The sequence below is a fragment of the Anomaloglossus baeobatrachus genome, unplaced genomic scaffold, assembly GCF_048569485.1.
Source record: "Anomaloglossus baeobatrachus isolate aAnoBae1 unplaced genomic scaffold, aAnoBae1.hap1 Scaffold_3027, whole genome shotgun sequence".
NCBI lineage: Eukaryota > Metazoa > Chordata > Amphibia > Anura > Aromobatidae > Anomaloglossus > Anomaloglossus baeobatrachus.
This window is the reverse complement of record NW_027442453.1, coordinates 80,001-88,818: the sequence shown is the minus strand read 5'-3', so window position 1 is coordinate 88,818 and position 8,818 is coordinate 80,001. Positions and strand designations below refer to the sequence as shown.

General features: G+C 45.7%; 1 long non-coding RNA gene across 1 annotated transcript in view; it reads left to right on the top strand.

Moving 5' to 3' along the window:
- Positions 1-396: 396 nt before the first annotated feature.
- LOC142268477 (uncharacterized) overlaps positions 397-8,818 on the top strand; it is a 40,132-nt gene continuing 31,710 nt past the window's right edge. Inside the window, exon 1 of the long non-coding RNA XR_012734159.1 lies at positions 397-467. This is a non-coding gene — a long non-coding RNA (uncharacterized LOC142268477). The remainder of the gene's footprint in view (positions 468-8,818) is intronic.

Sequence of the window (8,818 nt, the reverse complement as noted above, 5' to 3'; positions counted from 1 at the left end):
ATGTCAAAATGGTGTCTTCTTGATGTCAAAATGTGAACAGCATGATCTGGAGGATTGTTTAAATACCAATTCTATCGGAACTTCAAAATTTAGGGGCGATAAATGGATTAATTACCAGTTCTAAATTTTGCCAATAAGCGCCTTGCTGGAGAACAGCAAGTTGTAAAAAAAAAAAAAAAAAAGTACTGAAACAGAACAGTTGGACATGTCATTCAAACGTTTAGAAAAGTTCACCTGAAAAGGTTAGAGAGCATTTTAGATTCATCCTAAAAATTCACCATAAAGCCAAATCTCCCTAACTTTTTGTGGGTGCTGTATGTTGTTTTTATTTTATTTTTTTTTGTATAAGCACAGCTTTTTAAAATGTAACTAATTAATAAATATGTTTTTTATTAGTTGCCGGATTGGAGGAACAAAAGGCCCACTTGAATAAGGAACTTGCCTTACTTACCCAACTCAATGCTAAGGTAATGCATTAATTTTAGTCTTTCTAAATAAAAAAATTTACTACTTAGGAAAATATAGTTTTACCGTGACAGATTTTTGGTCTTTTGGGTACGAGAATGTTCAAAAACTATTCTAAAGACCACTTGGATTTTAAGAACCCACACAAGACCTTTTTTGCTTTTGTAAATCACTGATTCCAGCAATATGTCACTTAGTGGTTAGTGTAGTTTTGATAAAATCACTATTTTGTCAGTCTGGTAATAATAGCAAGCTTTCGAGACTACTCGGGTCTCTTCAAGAGGCTCAGTATACTAAGCTTAATGAAGAGACCCGAGTAGTCTCGTAAGCTTGCTATTATTACCATCTTTTCTGTTAGCCATTAAAAGGTATCAACCACTGAGGACTCCGTTCTTTTAAACATTTTTTTTATCTGTACTGGCTAACACGGTACAAAGATATATTTTGCCTGTATTTTGTCAGCAGGAGATTGACTAGAGGACTAGTAAACCTGCTACCAGGTGATCCTCCATTTTCATGTGCTCTGTATTATCGCTGGATAAAAGGTAGATCTGAAGTATATAAAAGGGATTTTTATAAAAATGACCGCAACCAGTCCAGTATGTGACACATCACTGGAATCGTGGTCTCTGCGCCAACATCATGCTGCTCTCAGATGGGGTAACAAAAAGTAGGTGATAAATTTTGTTGATCAAAGAAAAATCTGGCTCTGGCTGGTGAGTAGGACTTCTGGATAAATCCCCTTGCAGGATTCTCCTTGTGTACTCCGATATGGCTTGAGGCTCCGCCTGAAACACTGGGAAAATTAGGCTATGGGTAAGGCTGAGGCCACACTGGGTTATGTGCGAGTCCTCGCATGACACTCTGCTCACGCTCGCAGCACAGTGGGAGCAGAGTGTCATGCAAGGGTCATACGACTGTGGTCCGATCGTGCAATCAGACCACGGTTGTAGAGGGGAGGGCCGGCGCTGCGGAGGAGAGGGATTTATCTCCCTATCTCCTCCATTGCCAACTGATGCGAGAATCACACTGCACTCGCGTTACACCGGTGTAATGCGAGTGCAGTGCGATGTTTCTTTCGCCCCATAGACTTGTATGGGTGCGAGCGAAACAGGATGGCATTACACCCGCAGCATGCTGCAACTGTTTTCTCGGTCTATTTAGGGAAAACAGCTCATGGGAGTGTGCCCATAGAGTAATATTGCTCCAAGTGGAATGCAATTTTTTTTTTTTATATCGTATTATTCACCGTGTGTGCTAGGTCTAAGTGAGGAACAAGGAAGTAGGGTGACAGGGCAATCATATGGCCTATGTGGTGGGACTGTTTCAGTCGCCTGCTTGTCAAAGACATTCGCGTACACCCAGTAGGCGGATGGCAGACCTGGAAGATTAGAAGGCATCACTGGCGATCGGGAAGAACAAACTGGAGCAAATAAATATATATATATATAGATAGATAGATAGAGAGATAGATAGAGAGATAGATAGAGAGATAGAGAGATAGATAGAGAGATATATATATATATATAGATATATATAATTTTTTTTATGACAGGACTGACCCCACCTCAGCACATCTCCAGGCCAAGAAAGGCTCATGGATCTGAAGCCACGGCAGACTCAGTAGTAGGGGGGGCGACAGCCCTGGAAACACATAGAAGGCGATCTTTTCCTTGTGTAGCATTCTTACCCGGAGTTCAACTTGCTTAGTGACAAACAGGATAGCCTCCATCCATGGATAGTTTTCCATTCATGGACCACACTGCTATGGGAGCTTGAATTGTTGAGTGGGAATCTGATACCTATACACAATGGCCTGTTGTGGGAATTTTCAGTGGAATCTGAGTCCAGATAGGCTACTCAGTGAATTGGGTGCCGCCAGAGAATATGATATTGATAAGGATGGGGAGTACTTGCTCTCACCTAGGATTTCCTCTCCTACTGACCCTAGGCTTGGAAGTTTCCCAGCCGAAAAGGACAGAAATGCTTCAGGTGAGTTCCGCATTAGAAGCAATCCTCTGTCGTGCGACAGTCATCCTGGCTAGGTTTTGTCAGGTTTACACAATCGACCTACATGAGCTTAGCAGAAGCAGCAAAAACCACGGATTGCGGCATGATGGGTCTCTGGGAGGTAGGAGCCAGGCGCAGTGACGCCTCTCTGTTCACCTCTCTGGAATGTTCTTGGAACTTGAGATCAATGTGGATAGTTAGAGACACCAGATCGTCCACGAAAGAATCATATAGCGACCGGCCAATTCATCCTTGATTCTCCCCAGTATGAAGGCAAAAGTGCCACAATATTTCAGCCTTGTTCAAAGGACAAGATTGCGGAAATGATTGGCTTACTGGCCTACGGGGAGACTTCACTGGCAAAGTCTAAAGAGTGGAGATGCGGTAGAGAAAACTCGACCCAGTTCATCGAATACCTTGCAGAATACCCTCAGTAAGGTTAGCAGGTCCAAGATGAATGGATCACTTCTCTCCTATAATGCATTGATCCATGAAAGGGCCTCACCGATCTTGTGCAACATCATAAAGGCTAATTTGGCCCTGTTCAAGACAAAAGTTCAAAGTGCAAGGGTTACTGATTAATGAATCCCCTGCGTTGCTTGGGATTGCTGCCAAACCGCAGAGGAGCAGACAATAGAGTACCAGAGATTGGAGCTGGATATGCTACTGGGGTGGTGACTAAAGCCGGAAAAGGATCAGGTGGAGAAGTGGGTTTCAAGGCTTGCAAGCAGATGTCCACTGACCATAAGTAGGTCAGGATATGGTCTGGTTGCTTCCATTGACAGACCATCTCTTACTGCATGACTACGGGCTTACTACTGGAGCCAACGGGATTCTTGGCCTGGGCAAACACTTATGCTCAGGGTTGCGAACGGTGGAGTGGAGCCACTGGGCCGCAGCACAGACTTACCTGAAGTGTGTAACTAAGCACCTAACTGGTTTTCACCAGAGCCTCTAATGGTGAGGATGGGCTTTGCTGCCAGTAGATGCCAGGTGCTACACAGGGAGATGCAGTACTGTGACAACAGGCTCCAGGGATTGGGGATAGGGCACGGACAGTCTCTAATGTGCTACGATGCAGACCAGTTGGCAGCTGTAGACAGGCATGGCTGGTAAGGATAGGGGCAGCTGTGGGTATGACTGGTACAGATAGATGCAGTTGGTACGGTGGGCACGGCTGTAATGGATAGGTGTAACTGTGGGTACGGCAGGTTCACCTGATATCTATAGGTGTTAGCAATACAGCAGAACTTCAGCACACGGGAAATGGACATGAGAACTAGCGATTAGACCACTTCCCATAGGGGGACAATGTTTTCAATACCTAGTGCCTCTCAGATATGGGCTGAGAGGTACTTCCGAGTTAAAGCTCGCTGGCCGTTTAAGAATAGGTGTGCGAGCGCCCAAAGTGTGCTCCTTGAGCTGGTGGCAGGAACCCTGGACACAGTAGCCACTGCTGGCTAGTGGGAGGGGGAGTGTGATGGGTAAAACGAAGCCAAAGTGGGCTAAAAACAGCGACCACCTAGCTTGGAGCCGAATACAGCCTTTGTGCGGACTGGAGCTAAGCCAAGTTCTTATGATTGGTATAAATGACAACTGAAGACTGCCACTTCAAGTAGGTAACGCCATTCCTCCAAAGTCATCTTAATTATCAGCAACTCATGGTCGTCAGTTAAATAATTGCGGGTGGGAGAAGGCCTTGTAAAAGTAACCACAGGTTACCATTTGCCCGATAGATTTCTGCGCGAGGACTGCCCGGCTCCAGAGGAAGAAGCATCCACCTCCATAAAGGACTGTTTATTGACCTTTGGTCTGTGCAACACTGGAGCTGATGAGGCCTACTTCAGAGAGGTGAAAGCAGGCCTCTGGAGTCCAGCACTTAGGATCAGCCCCCTTGCGGATCAGGGCATAATTTTGAGCTGTTCAAGACGAGAAATGCGGAATAAATTTGACGTTAACTATTAGCGAATCCCAGAAACCATTGGATAGCCTATACACCATCAGGGCGAGGCCATTTCAGAATTGCAGACACCTCATGATCCATCCTCAGCCCTGTATCTGAGATACTGTAACCCGTACAAAGAATAGAGGTCTGCTCAAAAAAACCCCGCACTTCTCAAACTTTGTGTACTGGTGTTTTTCTCTCTCTTCAGGACCAGACAAACATTCCTCCTGTGAGTGGGCAGATCAGGAGAGAATACCAGGATGTCGTCCTGTTGAACTGTCACACAAGAGCAGAGGAGATTGCGGAAAATGTAATTTACGCATTCTTGGAAGACTGCAGGGGCGTTGCTGAGCCCAAATGGCAGTACCCGATGCTCGTAGTGACTGTCCCAAGTGTTAAAGGCGATATTACAATCTTCCCCTTGGCATATGCGGATCAGGTTATAAGCACCATGCAGATTGACCTTCCTGAAAATCCTGAATCCTCTGAGGTGATCAAATAATTATGGAATGAGAGGCAACGGATATATGTTTATGATCGCGATTTGATTGAGGCTCCTACAGTCAATGAAGGGACGGAGAGAACCATCTTTCTAATTCACAAAGAAAGACCCAGGAGCCGGAGAAAAGAATAACTGAATAAATCCCTTGCCAGATTCTCTTCGATGTACTCTGACATAGCTTGGTTCTTCACCCGGGACAGATAGTAGATTTGACGATGAGGATAGGAGAAACTCGGACTTTGTGACCAGTAGGCGGGTGGCAGACCCGTTAGGTTTGACAGTCGCCAGTGGTTGAGTGGGACTGAGAAGAACGAGACCTTTTCTTGGCAAGATTGACCCAGTTGAATCATCTCACTGGATTTTTAGCCCAAGACGGGAGCATGAATTTGTAGCGACGGCAGACCTAGAAGCAGTCCATGTGCCAGACCTGGCTGCGTATAGAAGGCAATCTTCTTGGAGTGCAGCATTCACACTCTACTCTCAATATGTGTAGTAGTGAAGTGGACAGCCTCAAATAGGATTCTCTCATCAAGTGATGACACCACCAGATGACTTCTGAAGATGGTGGATGGGAATTTGGTACTGATCCACCATGGCCTGTTGCAAGAAGTTTCCTGCGGAACTAGCGTCCAGATTGGCTGACTCGAGGAACCCGGGTGTTGCCACATGAAACTGACAGTGAGAGGCAGAGAGTAGATGCTCTCGCCCTTGGTAGCCTCTCCAATAGACTTTAGGCTTGGGAGTTTCCCAGCTTCTGAGGACAGGAATGAAAAAAAATGTTCTGGACTACCACAGTAGAAGCAGTTTCCTTTGGTGCGACAGAGTTCCTGGCAGTGTTTAGCCAGCTTTACTCGGTTAATTTGCATGGGTTCTGGAGGAGCTGTGGAAGCAGAAGACTGCAGAATGATTGGTCTTTGTAAGTTCGGGGCCAGGCACATCGACCTCTTCTCACGGACCACCTCTTTAGAGAGTGCCTGAAACCTGAGGTTGATCTGCGTAGCCAGAAAAAACAGGTCTTCTGCGGAGGTGGGAAGATCTCGGCCTGCTATTTCGTACTTTAATTCTCCTGGTCAGGCCCTCCCAGAATGCAACTACCAACGCCTCATTATTCAAACCAAGTTCAGAGGACAGGGTGCAGAAACAGACTGCATATTGACCTACTGTAAGACTTCCCTGGTGCAGTCTGAGAAGATGCTGCGGATTTGACTCAAACCCAGGTCGTTTAATACCTCCAGGACAGTACGCAGGTTGGAGACTTGTAGATTCCCTCTCTTCCATAAAATGTTAGGCCATGCAAGAGCCTCTCCTCCCTGGTGGGACATGATAAATGCCACTTTGAACTTCTATCTCATTAGTTTCCGTCGGATGGGGCCAAAGGAATTGCTTAGGGTCACCGTCAAACCGTGGGGGGAGCAGACAAACTAGTCCAGCGCTAGGTGCAGAAGTAATTGGCTGTGTCAGAAGTGTGGGCTGAATAGGTGCAACTTCAGAGCGTTTTAACGAATGTTAACGGATCACAGGTGGGTCAGGCTCTGATCCTGCTGTTCCCGCTCGTGGAACGACATCTGGTACAATGCCAGGAGATGGAGTCAAGGGGGTCCATGGCCTGAGCAAACTGGCATGCTGGTGGTTGTGGACCCACTGCACCACGGGTCCAAGCTTACCTTGGAGGGGGCGTGACTAAGCAACTACCTAATCTTCATTAGACAGTGAAGGTTAGGCTCGTGCTGGAAGGTACCTACCAGGTACCACTCCAGGCTAGTCCCCGATTCTGAGGCAGCTGACCCCCGGGGTCAGGAATGCAGGTATGGATTTTGGTATAGGCCGGATAGCTGGATCAGACTGGCAGGCAGGTACTGGTAGGATGGCTAGTACTGGTGGGACAGCAGGTACTGGCAGGACAGTTGGAATAGACTGATACATGGGTACAGGAACACAGGACTGGAAAGGACTTAGGTTCTGGAACACAGAACTGAAACAGACTCAGGATCTCAGATTCTGGAACTAGTACAAGGGATCTAATAACTAGCTAACATACTGACATGTGTTGCTCAGACACCTCCCTAAGGGAGAGGATGCCATGAATACCCAGTGCCTCTTTTCCAGATTAAGCTCGCTGCCTGCCACTTTAAGAAGAAGGGAGAGTGCGCGCGTGCTGTAAGCACGCTTACAGGAGAACTGTGCTGTGTGAGCAAGCCCCAAGAACAGAAAGTTTCGGGGGTCGCTGGAGACTATATGCAGAGCGGTCAGAATGGAGAGCTTGCTAGCATCCTTGCCGGGAGGAGGGTGAGGAAATCTGTAGGGACACCGGTGATGTTACATTGGGGCAGAGACCCTAATTCTAGCGATGTATCACTTAGTTTTCTGGGTACATCAGTAGTATGAGAATCTGTTTTCTCTCCTACAGGCTGAGCAGAGCTTGGAATGCTGCGCTCTATATGACCCTGAACCAAACGTGATTAAAATGTACAAACATTTTATTTTTAAATATTCATAGGGTATAACAATTGATGATCACAATGAAAGACCGAGACATAAGAAGTGATGGAGGGAAAGAAACCCCACGTGACCCAGGAAAGGATACTAGATCTCAAAGTGTCATCTGTCCCCCGACGAAGCACATCAGGCGAAACACGTGTTGGGACGCCGGTCCCCACGTGTATACCCGGGTCGTACCAGGTGATCTGCCAGCTTGGTAAGCCATCTTGCCCCTTTTATGCCATGTATTGAGACTGGTTTATCTCTTTTTGGGCAAAATTTCTGCACTTGGGCAATCAGCTGCCTATCTAGGCACTTGGGCGGATCACTTTGAGATCTAGTATCCTTTCCTGGGTCACGTGGGGTTTCTTTCCCTCCATCACTTCTTATGTCTCAGTCTTTCATTGTGATCATCAATTGTTATACCCTATGAATATTTAAAAATAAAATGTTTGTACATTTTAATCACGTTTGGTTCTTGGGTATTTTCTATACTGGTAAATTTAAAGACTCTTTAATTTAAGCTATCAGTTAATCCGAGTTGTTACCTATTATATGTAACCTACGGTCCTATATGTTTTATATTGCTCTATATGACCCTGCCTACACCTTTAATTGACAGCTTTGTGTACATTGTATAGTGACAGAGAGCTGCTGAGATGAGCAAACCTTTGGAAGTTCATGTTCTGTTGGTCCAGCTGAATTTGTTAAAGTTTATTTTTGGAACCGGGCTTGACCCGAAGTTCATTTGAAGTCACTGATGGGAAGTTCGAGGCTCCGTTCACATGCAGCTAGCCATTTCTACTGCTAATGAGTTCTGGAGGTGTGGTTGGACCAGCAATTACAAGATAGCTAGTGAGACACTGATAATATCCTGCCGATTTAAACACTAAATTTATTGAATCAGAAACACGGCCTTGAGTGACACATCCCTGCAACTAAATCCATATTCTGAATGGTTTTCTGTTTGTAAATTAAAGTGTGATAACACTATTTTGAGACAGATTTTTTTATTTATTTTTTAAGGGAATCTGACTGCCAGGACCCAACCACCACCTTTTTCCCCTTAGAAAGACACAACACCGTTCTCTTATAAATTAAAATACTTTTATTTCATTTTTCAATCTTGGAGAGAGGTATAGGGAAAAACCACTCTCCTCTTTACTTTGGCATAAACTTTGGTCGCAGCTTTTAACTAGGCATTAACTAGCCAACACCACGGGCTTTAGGGAAATTTTCCGCCTTTCGGCTGTCCAGTGCGGGTATTTCACCACCACTTTTCCTACCCCTTCCGCCAAGGAGCAGCACAGCGCTAGCAAGCTGCGCCCCCCCCCCCAATAAAAAAACTAAAGTACCTGAGCCATCCCATTAGACATTCCCACTACCAACATATCCGAAAAAGCATCATTTGGGATGTA